General features: G+C 39.3%; 1 long non-coding RNA gene across 13 annotated transcripts in view; it reads right to left on the bottom strand.

Annotated features, from left to right (window-relative positions):
- The window catches only part of LOC105292048, a 54,338-nt gene that overhangs the window by 5,059 nt on the left and 34,759 nt on the right, over nucleotides 1–14,520 (bottom strand). For 2 of the 13 annotated variants that reach the window (XR_002780301.1, XR_002780302.1), the window contains exon 11: nucleotides 12,337–12,483. The exons of 10 other annotated variants lie outside the window; for them this stretch is intronic. This is a non-coding gene — a long non-coding RNA (uncharacterized LOC105292048). Of the gene's footprint in view, nucleotides 1–12,336; nucleotides 12,484–13,139; nucleotides 13,194–14,520 lie in introns of all 13 variants that reach the window. One more of the 13 variants, XR_002780300.1, reaches the window with a different exon arrangement.

Raw genomic sequence — 14,520 nt, 5'->3', positions numbered from 1 at the left:
TCCTATCTAGTACAACAATGTAAGAAATAAAAAATATACAAATTTTTTTAAAAAGAAGCAAAAGTGTCTCTTTTCCAGATGACATGATCGTATATGTAAAACATCTTAAGAAATCTATCCCCCCAAATAGAATGAACAGAAATAATACCCCACCCCACAACTGAGAATTGAATTTAGTAAAATCACAGGAATCAAGGTCAATGTACAAAATTTAACTACGCTTCAATTTTTACCAGCAAACAATTAGAAAGTGAAATTAAAATGCAATTCATTTATCATCTCAGGAAACACACAAACTACTCAAAAATAAGTTTAAGATATGTAAAACTTGTATTCTGAAAACTACTACATTTTGCAGAAATATATTAAATAAAAACTTAACACATATTACATGCTGAAAAAACATATTGGAAAAATTAATATTGCTAAAGTATCAATCTTCCCCAAGTTGATCTATAGATCCAGTATAATATCAATAAAAAAAAAACCAGGAGGCTTTTAGTAGAAATTAACAGCTGATTGAAAAATGTAAAATGTATATAAAAATGCAAAATATGAAGGGTAGTCAAAATAACCTTAAAAAAAAAAAAAACAAATTTGGAAGACTTATACTACCCGTTTTCATGACTTACTATAAAACTACAATAAGACAAGTCAATAAAACAGAGTAAAGTCCTGACCATATAGCTCCACATTTATGATCAATTGACTTTGAACAAAGACACACACACGTGTGCACACACACACAATGGGGAAAAGAAAGTTTCTGCAACAAATGATTCTAGAACAACTCTATATCCATATTAAAAAAAAAAAAAAGAACCATGCCTACTACCTCACACCATACACAAAAATTAGATTGAGATAGGAGGACCTAAAGGTACAAGCTGAAACTATAAAGCTTCGTGTTTTCTAAAAACAAACAAGCAAGCAAACAAACAAACAAAAAACAAGAGACTATCTGATGATCTGGAGGTTGGCAGATTTCTTTGACAGGATACACAAAACACTAACCATAAAAAATCATAAATTGGACATAATCAAAGTTAAATTTTTCTGCTTATCAAATGACACCATAAAGAAAATGTAAAGAGAGCCACAGACTAAGAGAAATATTTGCAAAACCGATTTCTGACAAAGAACTTGTTATCTAGAATAGACAAGAGGTCCTACAACTGGAATCACTACCAACAAGTGAATTTATACATCAGCAGTAGTATACTCACACAAGGAAATACTGTTTGGTAGTTACAAAGAATAAATTTCTGCATGACCCTCAAAGACACCATTTTGAGCAAAAGAAGCCAGACACAAAAGAGTATCTACTGCATGATGCCATACAGGATGTTCCAGAGCAGGTAAATCTAACCTATAATGAGAGACTATTAAGATAGATATAATGAGAAATAAGTGATTGCCTCATGGAGGAGGATGGGCTGCAAAGGTGTATGAGGGAACTTTCTGGGGTGATGAAAATGTTCCACAGTGTACAGTTACATGGGTGTATTCATTTGTTAAAACTCATTGAACTGTATATTTAAAATATGTGTATTTCATTGTATATAATTTATATCTTGATCTTTTACAAAAGTAATTTTAAAAACACCTTAATAGTAAGTGAAAAGAGCAAATCACAACAATATGGTTCCATTTATATAACATTCAAAAACAGGCAAAGCAAAATAACCTGTTTCTCACTGTGAAATTATTTTCTAAACAAATCTGCCACAAGAGCCGAACGTGGTTGCTTCTGGGAAGACTACTGTTTTCCTCACAAAGCTAGGGACAACTTGACACTTTAAAATCCGGGTACACATAACTTCAGTAAAAATAAAGACAACAAAAGAAATCTTGCCCATTTGCAGGTTGCTATTAGCGTCAACAGAGAATTGTTGACATTTCATTTCGAATAGGAAATTATTTCCGATGGGTGACTCTGGCAGAAGCTTCAGGCCTTTCAGTCCAGGAGACTGAGGCCATTTGCTGTTGGGTGTACACTACGGGCCACCTTGTTCCTAGTCAAGCATAAAAGACAGTGGGGGGACTGAGCACATCAAGTGTGACAATGCGCTGGAAAAGTGTGCATTCGAGAGTAGAATTGTGACAGAAACCCAATCTGTACTGCCTAATTACAAAGTCTCACTTTCACCAAACTGACACAAATGTTAAGTCGCATTACATACTGTCTAATTAACGAGCAAACACAACACTTGAAGACCAGCGACTAGGTATTATTCAGTCGAATAAATGAAACACAAGGACTTGCAAATTCTCGGCCAACCCGGATCTGCCGTCTCAGCCAACTGCTGCAAGGTTAGGCCATTTTGTTTTCACACATCCCTCCTTTCAGGGCTCTGCTTGTAATATTTACAGAAAAAGGCAATGCTGGTAAACAGTTTCACACAATGAGGTGTGAGAGTTGATAGGGTCCTATTCAAGCTCTGAACTCCCCTGATGAGCTGCCAAAAGTTGTTAAGAATGGCCCAGTTGACAGGGTGATGACTGATACAGGAAAAACAAACAGCTCGGGTAATTCATGAAAACATGCAGCGCCAAGACAACTCAGAGTGTCGAGTGACAGTCGAGATAATGGAATTTTGGAGCTTTTCTTAAGGGGTCTTCTCTGTGCAATTATTCTGTTAATAGATGCCCCCTTAATGTAGCTGATCTTCAACTTTCCACAGAATCATATTTATTATGATCACTGGCAGAGAGGTACTGGCCTTGGACTTTCATATAATGGTCAGTTTTTCATACAATTTCCTCTTCCCAGAGCAGGATGAATTCCAGTCGAGGCCTGTGTCTGCCATTTAAAGAAGTAAAATATCCTATTTCCATTTCTATTACTAGAAACATTTCGAAGCATTGTTCCTTCATTTCTTTCATTTATGAACCATTTGCTGCATACCTTTGATTAGAAAATAAATATTGGTTTACACACTCAGTTGCTAATATTTTAAAAGAGAACAATTTAAATGTGATTGAAATCAATTTCCAATTCATATAACCTGTTTTGGGTTCATTTCCTTAAATCAGGCGTGACAAAGCAAGAAAGTATCAATTTGTCAACGCTTTGCCTTTGTACCCATGAAGTTCACTGTGGTTTCTGTAACAATGGTCTATTTCTCAATGTTTTAGGAAGCAGAAATATAAAGACATACGCGAAGCATGTGCATACGCACACATGAGTGCTATGGGATCATATTCCCAGAGAAAGAGAAGGGAGGAAGTGTCAGGGAGCTGTGTCGTATTTTAGAGCCTGGCCACCCCAAGGTCTGGGGACAAGCAGTGTCTTTTATCAAAACAATTTCTCTAAGTTAGACCATTTATTTCAATTATTTTCTCTAAATAGAAAAAACAACCTTCGCAAAGTAACAACCAAATATACAGATTCTCCAGTAGCCTACCTAACCTAAGAATAGACAATGTATTTTAATTCTTTAATTCAGTTCATTTGACTTCAGTTTGTTTTTTTAAAAAAAGACGACCAGGAGCACAAAGGCTTTGTTTGGAAAGGTAAGCCACCTCCCACCATGTGACATGGGTTCTCCTGGGCCTCATTCTGCATTATTCCATTTGCCTGGTATCGGCCTCTGCATTATAGAGTAATTACAGAGCCGTTTTGTAGTAGGCCATTTGAAAAGTAGTTTTTAGGAAATAATTATCAACTCTATATGGTCTTTCAGGACACTCCAGAAAACTGTCCAGCTGCTATAAGAGCTCAGTATGTCACCTAACTCCAAGGAAATTCCTCTGGTATGCCCAACATGTGTTAACAGCAGGCAGTGTTGGTCTCTGATTCTCGGTGCTATGTCATATTTATGACACACAGCCAATGAATTAAATCACTTTGACATATTACACCAGCCTCTGATATGTTGCCAACGTAAAATGACATAACACACTGAAAATGATATTTTAAACTGTGATAACACATAGATCCAAATAACCAGTATGTAATAACACTTTCAAATATTAAAATGAAATGATAATAACCACTTTGTCCCATTACGAAAATGTGTCCTTCTCAGAATACTAATCATATATAATACTAGCTATTAACATGTATTTAATACCTTCTATGTATAGCCATTGTTTGTTATAAAGACTTTACGTAGAGTATCTCACATCCTCCTCATAAAAACCCTCTTAGGGAGGTCCTATTAATATCCCCATTTTATAGGTGAGAAAATCAAGGGTCAGAGAGGTAAAATAACCTGCTTGAGGTCACACAGCTGATAAGGAGCAGAAGCACCACTAACAATCTTGCTACATACATATCCTTGGAAAAGAACCCAGACATTTTAGTGGGCCTTTTAAAGCTCACTCCATAAACTAAATGATATCTCTGACGTACACAGCTGGGTAAGAAATACAGAGCCCGTGAATGGTATGCTAGGCTTGCTACCTGAAGGTCAACAGGCAAATGACTCAGCTTCTGTGAACCTGTCTCTTTATATCTAAAATGGAGATAATGATGGTATCGTTATTTTGAAAATTCTGAGTCTCCAACACTGTTATGAGCTGACCTGTGTCCCCCTCTTAGTTCATCTGTTGAAGGCCTAACCCCCAGTACCTCAGAATGCGACTGTGTGTGGAGATGGGGCCATAAAGAAGTGATTGAGTTAAAATGAGGCTTTAGGGCGGGCCCTAATCCAATCTGACTGGTGTCCTTATGGGAAGAGGGGATCCGGACACCCAGGAGACACCAGGAACATGCACACTCAGAGGAAAGACCTTATGAGGAGAGAGAGAGAAGGTAGCCACCTACGAGCCAAAGAGAGCGGCCTCAGGAGAACCCAGACCTGATGGTACCTTCATCTTGGACTTATGGTCTCCAGAGGCGTGAAAAAATAAATGTCTGTTGTTTCAGCGATTCGGTTTGTCGTATTTTGTTATGGAAACTAATACAGATATATTTAAAATAATTAGCATAGTACCTGGCAAATAGTACGTGCTCGATAAATGGTCTTACTATTAGTTCAGTTGTAAACACACACACACACACACACACACACACACACACACACACACACACACACAGCCCTTATTTTGGCTTAAAGGACATGTACCCTAAGGTATTAAACACAATCTGTATTTAATCATTTAAACATGTATTAAAACACAATCGGAAACATACTTCTTTTCCAATCCATAGACCTTTCATGATACTGAAAATCAAAAGACTGAATAAGGTTCACTTTTCAAACTGATGAAGTTAACACTGGTTAAAGGTCAGTTACTATTATACTGCATCATATTGTGATGTTAAACTAACTGAGTGTGACTTAGGAAAGCTCTTTTCCTTCCTGGTAGCCATCAGAACACATGGATAAGTCTAAGTTGGAAACTGACACCATTTCGACAGTAATACACAAATGTCACGACAGAAAGGGAGAGGGAATATCCGAACATAAACCTGCATAGACACAAAAAAAAGCACGACACTGAAATGTCCCTGAATGAAGCTACCTCGATCAGACCGGCATACAAATGTCATCTCGAGGGCCAATTCCACTCACTTGACTTGAACTCCTATGTTGAGAAAGGTTCTGATGACACATCTGGGCTCAGAAAAGAGTGCCAAATAGATTAGGAATGTTTGTTTGAACTTGGGGGGGAGAAAGACAGGGGTAAGTGTGCTACCTGGTTACTATTTCTGGATCTGGAAATTGGCAAATGGGCTCTCTGATGCTCATCTTTTAAGTTTGAGGCCCATCAAAGATTCAGGCTGTTGTACATATTGAATATATTTCAATACTATAAGTCAGCAATTCTGGATTCACTAAAAAGTAAATGTTTTTCTTTATGTATGTACTCCTTGGGACATTTAAGCTTTCTTATTTAAGAATGTAAGGAAAACATTCTGTTGAGCTAACAAAGTCTATCAGCTGAATCACTTTTCATGTTGCTCTAAAATCTGAGCTAACTAACCCTAAAAATCACAGATTTTCAGAGGAAGACAAGGTTCCCCCAAAAAGCCACCATGGTAGCCTCTGGTGATCATCAAAAAATCAGTTTGTGACTCACACATTTGGATCAATAGCTTCTCAATCTCTAGGTACTGTGTAACTCCTGATAATTGCATTTTACTGTGGAGTAGGCTAGCTTGGGGGTGTGCTGCCCACTGAGCTGTCCCCTGGAATGCGAGAGGGAACATATTGGTCCCATAATGCTCAAACTTCGGTGAGCCGGTGCTGAGGCAGCGGCCAGCAAGCCTCTGCCCACTAGGGCCCCACTGGGAAAAGCCGTGGCCAATGATCGGCAGTTAGCATTGGCATCCAAAGTGCCATGCCCAGGTGTCTAAAGAAAGGTGCGAAGTCCAAGAATCGGGGTTGAAGCCCCAAATGGGCCAGTTGGCCTCACAGAGAAACCTCCAGCTCCAACCACAGTCCATCCCGTGGGCTAGAAAGGGAGAATGACAGAAACAGAGTGAGACAGAGACTGACTCGAGCCGAGCTCAGCACACGGTGGCACCAGCACCCGTGCCACTGAGTGGGCACCCCTTCCTCTCCAGGAAAACCACACTCAAGTGGTAGTCGAGACTCAGGGTGACCGCCGCAGTGGGAGAACAGAGGAGGGGCTTCGATGTCCCAAGTTGGTCATTTCATCCTAAACATGGGAGGCCTAGTTTCCGGCGCACGGTGCGACACACACGGTGATGGGCAATAAATATGTTGACTCGTTGGTTACATTTTAAAATAAACATTAGCCTATTACTATTCACTTAATCTAACAAATTATGCTAACATCTCTATTGAATTGGTTGGAGTAAATTGTCTCCTGTAGTAACCTATTGTACTGCTAAAATCTCTGCCAAAAGCTTGCAAATTAAAAATAATTCATTATATTTCTTTAAAATTTTATTCGAAATATGAAGGAGAACAAAATAAGGATTATGTTGGTTTATTTTCTATATAGAAAACTATCTAGAAGACTTTAAAGAACTCTTTGAGCTCTTAGAAAGTCCAATGGGCAAAAGAAAATATTAAAAATTTGACAGGCTGTTAAGATTTCCCAGATCGGGGGTGTCCGGCCAGCTGATATCTACTCCAGCCTCCCTCATGCTTTCCAGCTATGCACAGCGAGGGTCTGTAAACGGCACGTTTCTCATGCCGTCTGTAAGCAGTGTCTTCTCAGGCCGGCTTTGCCTGCCACCAGCAGAATCGTCATACTGTGGAAAACACCCAAAGTGACTGCTTTTTTCCTAAGAAATGCAGACGAGCTTTTATATAGAACAAGGCTGTCCTTAACTGATTCAGCATCCCATGCACGTCTGATCTATGGACCTTTCCGATTGAAATAACATTTCGTTAGGCTTTAAAAATGTTGCTGCTAAGAGAATGCACGTTCTCGTGCAAATATCGGGTTTCTAGCACCTTAACTGAAGAAACCCCCCAGTTCCTTTGCACTTCCGTCTCCTGCACGGTTCTAAGAACCAGAAGGCACGAAGACGGAAAACGGATTCGGGCAGCCTGAGTGGTGACCCCCTCCCACATTTCCTCTCCTCTGCGACCCCATGGAACGCTGTTTGAAGTCAGAAGGAGCTCCCTAGGAGGCGAGGGCTGACTCCGGCGCCGGCAAGCAGAGATGTTCAGCTACTGGACACGGAGCCACATGCGGCAGCTACGAAAACATCGCTGGGATGTGAAATCTTCGACTTACTTCGCTGGTATTCCCCGTGACCCCAAGTCTTTTTCAAACCCAAGGAACCGTGGGAGTAGATGAGCTTGGGGTGGGGAGCGAGACATGATTCTGTATTATTTAGCAAATTTGTATCGTGCAGTCAATCTCGGGGCCACGTCCCGCTGTTTTTATTCCGCATCGTCCCCCGCGTCTGCAACTTCAGGCTGGGAGAGCACTGCACTTGATGCAAAGCCCAGTGGCACGCGGGGCTGGAAAGCTGGCCACTAAAATATTAGCTGTTTTACACTAATTATAAGTCAGAAGGAAATAGATGCCAGAAGAGGTCCCCAAAGTGTCTTTCTCAGGCTAAGCACAGCACTTATTTAAGTTTCTCCAGAGTATAGCTTCCTTTATCCTGTGGACAGAGGACTGTGTGCATTTGCCAAGAGCAGTCGGGAGCCGGCTTCTGTGTCCCCTTGGCCTTGGGGAACCGCAGAGTAGAGCCCTACTGTTTCATGTGAGCAGTCAACTGCAAAACAGCAGCGCTCACTCTACCGGTGGCTGGCTTTATCACACTTACGTTTTCTCTATAGTGCCAACAGAGTTGGACCAGACAGATGACCTCTACCATCTCTTCTTTCTCTGAGATGTCATAACTCCAGCCAGTGGTTCTGTAGCGCTGCATGCAGAGGGAGGGGACACCATGGAAAGCAGCAGAGCATGACTACACCAACCGAGGCTTCAGCATCAAACAGACCTGGGTCCAAGTCTCAGTTCTCTCATTCATGAATCCCATGAACTTGTCTTCTCTGAGCCTCAGTTTCCTCACTTGTAAAAGTAGAAATTATAGGGATAATCTACCCACTTTATGGGAATTAAATGAGGTCATGCGTGTTACACATGCGACGTGGTGCCTGGCACCGAGTAAACGCTCAGGAAATGTGAGCTTTCGTCATTAGCATCAGCTTCCAACCGCGGAGCACTGATCTACAAGCTTTTCTCCAAAAGGGACTGAGTTTAAGTCATCACAGCTGGAACACAGATGTGGGGGAGAGTGAGAGCAGACAGAATTTTCCTCTCCACATGGATCCCAATCTCACTCCTTCATAAAGCAGTATGGACCTGGCACATTACAAAGCAACGAAGGTGTTTCTGATGGCAGCTTCCTCCAGGGCAGACAGAAGGAAAACGTCACACTTCCTCCAGTCTAGAATAATCTAGCCCTACTTTAGTTAGCCTTCTTTATTCGTTCAACAAATATGTATCAAGCAGGTGCCAAACTTTGAGTCAAGAGTGGTAGAAGACAAAACTTGCAGCCTAGAGAGGAGAGGTGATGTGTGATAGAGAACACGGAGAACCAAAAGGGCTCCCTGAGGAGGTGACAGTGACGCCCGGATCCAAAGGAAGAGACAAGAGTCCCAGGTTTCCCTGAGAACGTAAGGACTCAAGGTTGGAAAGGGAAGCAGAAGACCAGGAAAAGTTGGTCAACAACAGCAAAGCGTGGGGTGGCTCGCTAGTCACCCACGCTCAGGGATGCCTCCTTCCAGAAGCTTTCGCACAGAGCTCATCATCTCACCCGTCCATGGAGCTCTAAGAATACAAGCTCCTAGCAGCTCCCAGAACCTTCTCAGCTATTTACTAGTTTAATTAAGATACTGCCCATTTGCAACAACATGATTGGACCTAGAGGGTATTATACTAAGTGAAATAAGTCAGATAGAGAAAGACACTGTGATTTCACTTACAAGTAGAATCTAAAAAAATAAAAAAAGAATAAACAAAGCAGAAATAAATTCATAGATACAGAGAACAAACTGATAGTTGCCAGATGGGAGAAGGGTTAGGGCGCTGGGTGAAAAAGGTGAAGGAATTAAGAAGTACAAATTGGTGGTTACAAAATAGTCGCAGGGATGTAAAGTACAGGGAGCACAGTCAATGACATTGTAATAACTGTATGGTGCCAGGTGGCACTAGACTAATCGGGGGATCGCTTTGTAAATTATATAAATGTCCAACCACTACACTGGACATCTGAAACTAATATAAAGTAATACTGAATCTTAACTGTAATTGAAAAATTTAAATTAAATTTTAAAAGAGATACAGTCTGTAATAAAACTGATATGGATCAGACCCAAATCAAAAGAGGTCTTAGAAGTTTTCACAACTCAAAAATGACCACCAAGGTAACCTTCCTCTACATCAACTCAGAAAATGGGAAGGAGCTGGTGGCAGTGGGCGGGGGGCTGGTTTCCACACATCTGTTTACCTGCTTCGTCCACAGCCAGTCCCTACATGGCTCAGTAGGTGCAGAAGGTCTAAGTTGATACTAATTACAGTTAGGCAGTTAAGAAATTCGAACTAGTCTCCTTTTCCCTAGACACATTTTTTCTCCCACTCCTCACCCACAACCACTTCCTCTAAGATGCTTCAACTGTAAGAATTTCATGGCCCTGATGACAAATATGAAACCCAGAGTGGGTGATGGGTGATCTTTTAAGAAAGGCCTACCTGGAGAACAACAGACTCTGCTGGCAGGGCTGGGACTAGGGTGAGGCAGGTGAGGCAGGTGAGGCGCCTAGAATGCCAAATTCTGGACGGCACGCACCCTTGGCATCCAGTGAGACCTCCTCCAGGCCCCCTCTGCTCACCCGTGTACCAGCTGGTTCCAGACATCCTACTCTCACCCACAGGTACGATGAATTGTGGCTGCAGCGTCTGCCACAGAGAATCGCTCGTCAGACAGGAGAAATGGACCTGGGGAGGCTCACTGATGCGGCATGGAGCAGAGGGGGAAGCAAGGAGAACACGAAACAGTGCCAGACTCTGCGGACATTGCGACGTAAAGAAATTCATAAGGCTTTCCTTTTCCCTTTCTTTCTTTTCTCTTTCCTTTTTCTTCTTTAACTTTTTCTTTCTGTCTTTCTTTCTAGTATTGTAAACATCGGTACAAATAAACATTTTTACACAGAAATAAAAGAAAGAAAGACAAGAAAATCATAAGGCGGCTCTGGCTGTGAGCCTAACCCAGGAAGGAGTGTCACATTGAGGCAAAGGTTCCCTAGTGTAATCAATGGAAACACAGAGAGAGATTTTATATGGATTAAAGGTACAATCCACCAAGAAGATACAGTACAATTAAACCTTTACTCCATGGAAAAATACAGCATCAAAATTTATAAATAAATTATTGAAGATATAGGAGAACTTCTGAAAACCACAGCTCTCAGAGACTGACAGGTGGGGTATACGGAAAATAAGAATGTAGAATATTTGAAAACACAATTAGCAAGGCTGATTTAACCAGCCTTGATCTAACCAGACTTATGATGTTTTTCCTAAGGAGAAAATACGCTTTCGTTTTAAACGTGCATGGACTGTTTACAAAAATTAACAGCGTTTGATTACGAAGGCAATCCCAATATATTACCCCAGGTGGAAATCATCTAGGCTCCGTTCTTTAGCTATATATAAAACAAACAAATGAGAAATGAACAATAAATAAATGGATAGCTCTCTCTTCCTTACCTGCAACTGCTCCCAAACAACAAAAAAATTGCTCTAAGCATTTTTTTTTTTTTTTGGTGCCAAAACCCGGGACTGAACCAACCATTTTTTTTTTTTTTTTTTAAATTCTCTTTTCACAATAACTCCTTGGTTAGGAAACAATAAAAATGTAAAATTATGGACTATTCAGTTATAAAAGACAATGAAAGCAATATATATACAACTAACTACTAGACACAGCCAAAACAGAACTTAGAGGATAATTTATAGCCTACAAATATTTATTAAAAATCAAGAGAGATTATAAAAATAAACAAACTAGGCATTTAGCCACAAGATCCAAGCAAAAGTCACTCATATAAAGTGAGACTAAGTAAAAGGAAGAATGAAGATGAAAGGAAAATCAAACGAGTGAAAAAAAGAACATAACAATTAAACCAAAATCTTTTTTTATGCAAAATAAAATAAAACTCTAGCAAGTCTGAAAAGAAATAAAGTGGAGAAATCAAAGTAAACCATATTAGTTTAAGAAAGTGACATAATTACAGATATGGGGAAGATTTTTAAATGAAAATATTATGTAGAACTTTACAATGATAAATTGAAAATCTAAGTGAAATGGATCATTTTAAGAAAATACAAACAATTCAGAAAATAATCAAATATTTACTCCCTTCTCTTCTCCAAAAACAAAACAAAGTACACATTCATCCATTCGACAAATATTTAGCAGCTATTATTCTGAGATATCACATAAAGATGTTCATTCCCTTCCCCAGATTAATCTTAAATTCAGTGTATTCCCAAGAGAAATCTCCAAGGAATTTTAAAATGGAATTTGCAAACTGAGTCAAAGACTCATCCGAAAAAGCAAACATGTAAGAGGTTAAAATTTCTTTTGTAAAAAAAGAGACTTGACTTTACAAAGTCTAAATATACTATACTATATCAAAACATCCTATAAAAATTTCTGCAGTCACGGTTCTGCAGAGGGCCTCCTTCCCCACACTAAGAAACAACAATAACACAACAACAGAACCTGTTCAGAGTCATAAACTGTTGAGACTGGAAGGTGGGGACTAGACAGGGCAGTAGAGGATGGAGAATAATTTTTACTTTTCATCTTTGTAATAGTTTTCTATTGCTGCTGTAATAAATTACCACAAACTTGGCAGTATAAACAACACAAATTTATTTTCTCACAGTTTTGGAGGTCAGAAGTCCAAACTGGGTCTCACTGGGCAAAAACCAAGGTGTCAGCAGAGCTTTGTTCTTTCCTGGGAGCACAAGAGGAGAATCTGTTTCCTGCCTCGTCCAGCGTCCCGTGGTGGTGGCGATCCTTGGCTCACGCTGCAAAGCCAGCAGACAGCTGTGCTCAGAGGACTCTGTCTCACGTGCCATCACTCTGAGACTCTGCTGCCTGCCTCTTGCACATTTAAAAACTCTGCGATTACACTGGGCCCATCTGGATAATCCAGGATAATCTCTCACAATTTTAAAGTTAGCTGATTAGTGACTTTAATTCCATGTGTAACCTGCATTTCCCTTTGCCAGGTAATGGGGCACATTCACAGGTTCTGGAAATTAGGATGTGGGCATCTCCCCTTACCACAACTTTATACCTTTCTAAACTATTTGTACTTGTTAACGTAAATATGTATTGCTTTTATAATGTAAGATTAAGAGTCTTTAATAGATATTTTCAAAATTTTCAAGATTTATACTTACATTTATGTTAAAATTATAAAAAGTGTTATGTTCAAGTTTAGACAAATGGAATATTCTGAAGAACTGGCAATCCAGTATAGATGGAATATAGCATTGGACAAAGGTCATATTTTAAACCATGGAGAAATAAAGTAACAATTTATAAAAAAGAACCTGTGGATATTACTGGAAATATAAAGTTTGACCTTTTTTCACACCATACACCCAAATAAATCCCATATGGGTTAAAGATTAAAACTTACAACAAAATTAATAGAAGAAAATGTAGGAAAACATACTTGCAACGTTGGAATGGTGAAAAGCTTCTTTATGCTTCCATCCATAAAGCTAAACTTGATAATAGTAAAATAAAACAATGTAAAAAGACAAGCAACAGAAAAAATATTTGATAAAGTATAACAAAGTCAATAGAGATCTTTTATAATTTGATAAGAAGAAAACACTACAAGAAAATGAGCAAAAGACCTGAACACGCCACTTCTCAGAAGAAATGTAATGGCAATAAACATAGGAACACACATTCACACTCAATCAGGAAAGGCAAATTGCAAGAAAAAGGTATCTGTGCAGGCACACTGTGTGGGTTAAGAACTGCGGTACGCCACTCCTCGATGTGGGGCCGAGCTCGGCTGATTACTCACCCGTGGACGTGGGCAAGTTACTTAAACTCTCTGTACCTCAGTGTCCCTGTAGGTAAAGTAGGGATTAGAATACATCTTAACTCTTTATTGCAAAGATGGGATGATTTAATATACGCGGTGCTTTAAATAATACCTGGCATAGAGTAATCACCCAATAAATGTTAGTTCCATCTTTTATTACGACACGTGCACAGAGATGCACACATACATGCTGTACACACACACACTTAGGCACACTCAGAGTTCCTTGTAACATTATTCGTCACAACAAAAAACTGGAAATAACTTGAAATGACATCGGTAGGCAATAAATTAATTTTTTACCTGCAAAATTACCTATTAAAAAGAACAAGGAAGATCTGGGCACCAATATAGAAAGATGTCTTTGATAAATTACGTGGGGAATAAAGCAAGTCACAGACATCTACAGAAATATCTAAAGTATGTTCTCTCAATACGGTAACGTAATATATGCACATAAATATATATCTGTATGTGCATGTGTATAACATGCACAGAAAATATTGTGAACGTTTGATACGTCATCGAATTGTTCGCAAAGGTGATCAAAGGGTCGGGAAGTGTGACGGTTCAGAGGGTAAAAGGGAGAGTTTATCAAATAAACATCTAGTTTCCTCTTTTCTTTTAACATAAGCATGTATTGTTCTAAAAATTACTTTAAAAAAATAGAAATCATGATCTGTTGGAATAAATTCCCAAAAAACTGACATAGAGACAATGGTAAGCAAAAGAAAATGAAAAAGTCAATTTGTTCTATAACTATATATTTTTTTCAAGAAAGAATGATCGGTAAAGAAATTAGTCTAGTTATCCCTTGAAAAATGGCAGTTTAGCTATAGTTTTTCAAATATTTTGAATGTGGGCTAAAAATGTCAGACATATATCTTTCAAGGACAAAGTTTCTACAATAAATAGCCTCCATTAATTGTTTTCACTGTCCATAACATTTTGTAAGTTTTATATCTCCCAGAAAAATGTGTTCGAAATTCAAATCATC

This window comes from Pteropus vampyrus, unplaced genomic scaffold (genome assembly GCF_000151845.1).
Source record: "Pteropus vampyrus isolate Shadow unplaced genomic scaffold, Pvam_2.0 Scaffold51, whole genome shotgun sequence".
NCBI classification, from domain to species: domain Eukaryota; kingdom Metazoa; phylum Chordata; class Mammalia; order Chiroptera; family Pteropodidae; genus Pteropus; species Pteropus vampyrus.
The sequence above is the reverse complement of the archived record's forward strand: the minus strand, read 5'-3'. Positions and strand labels throughout refer to the sequence as shown.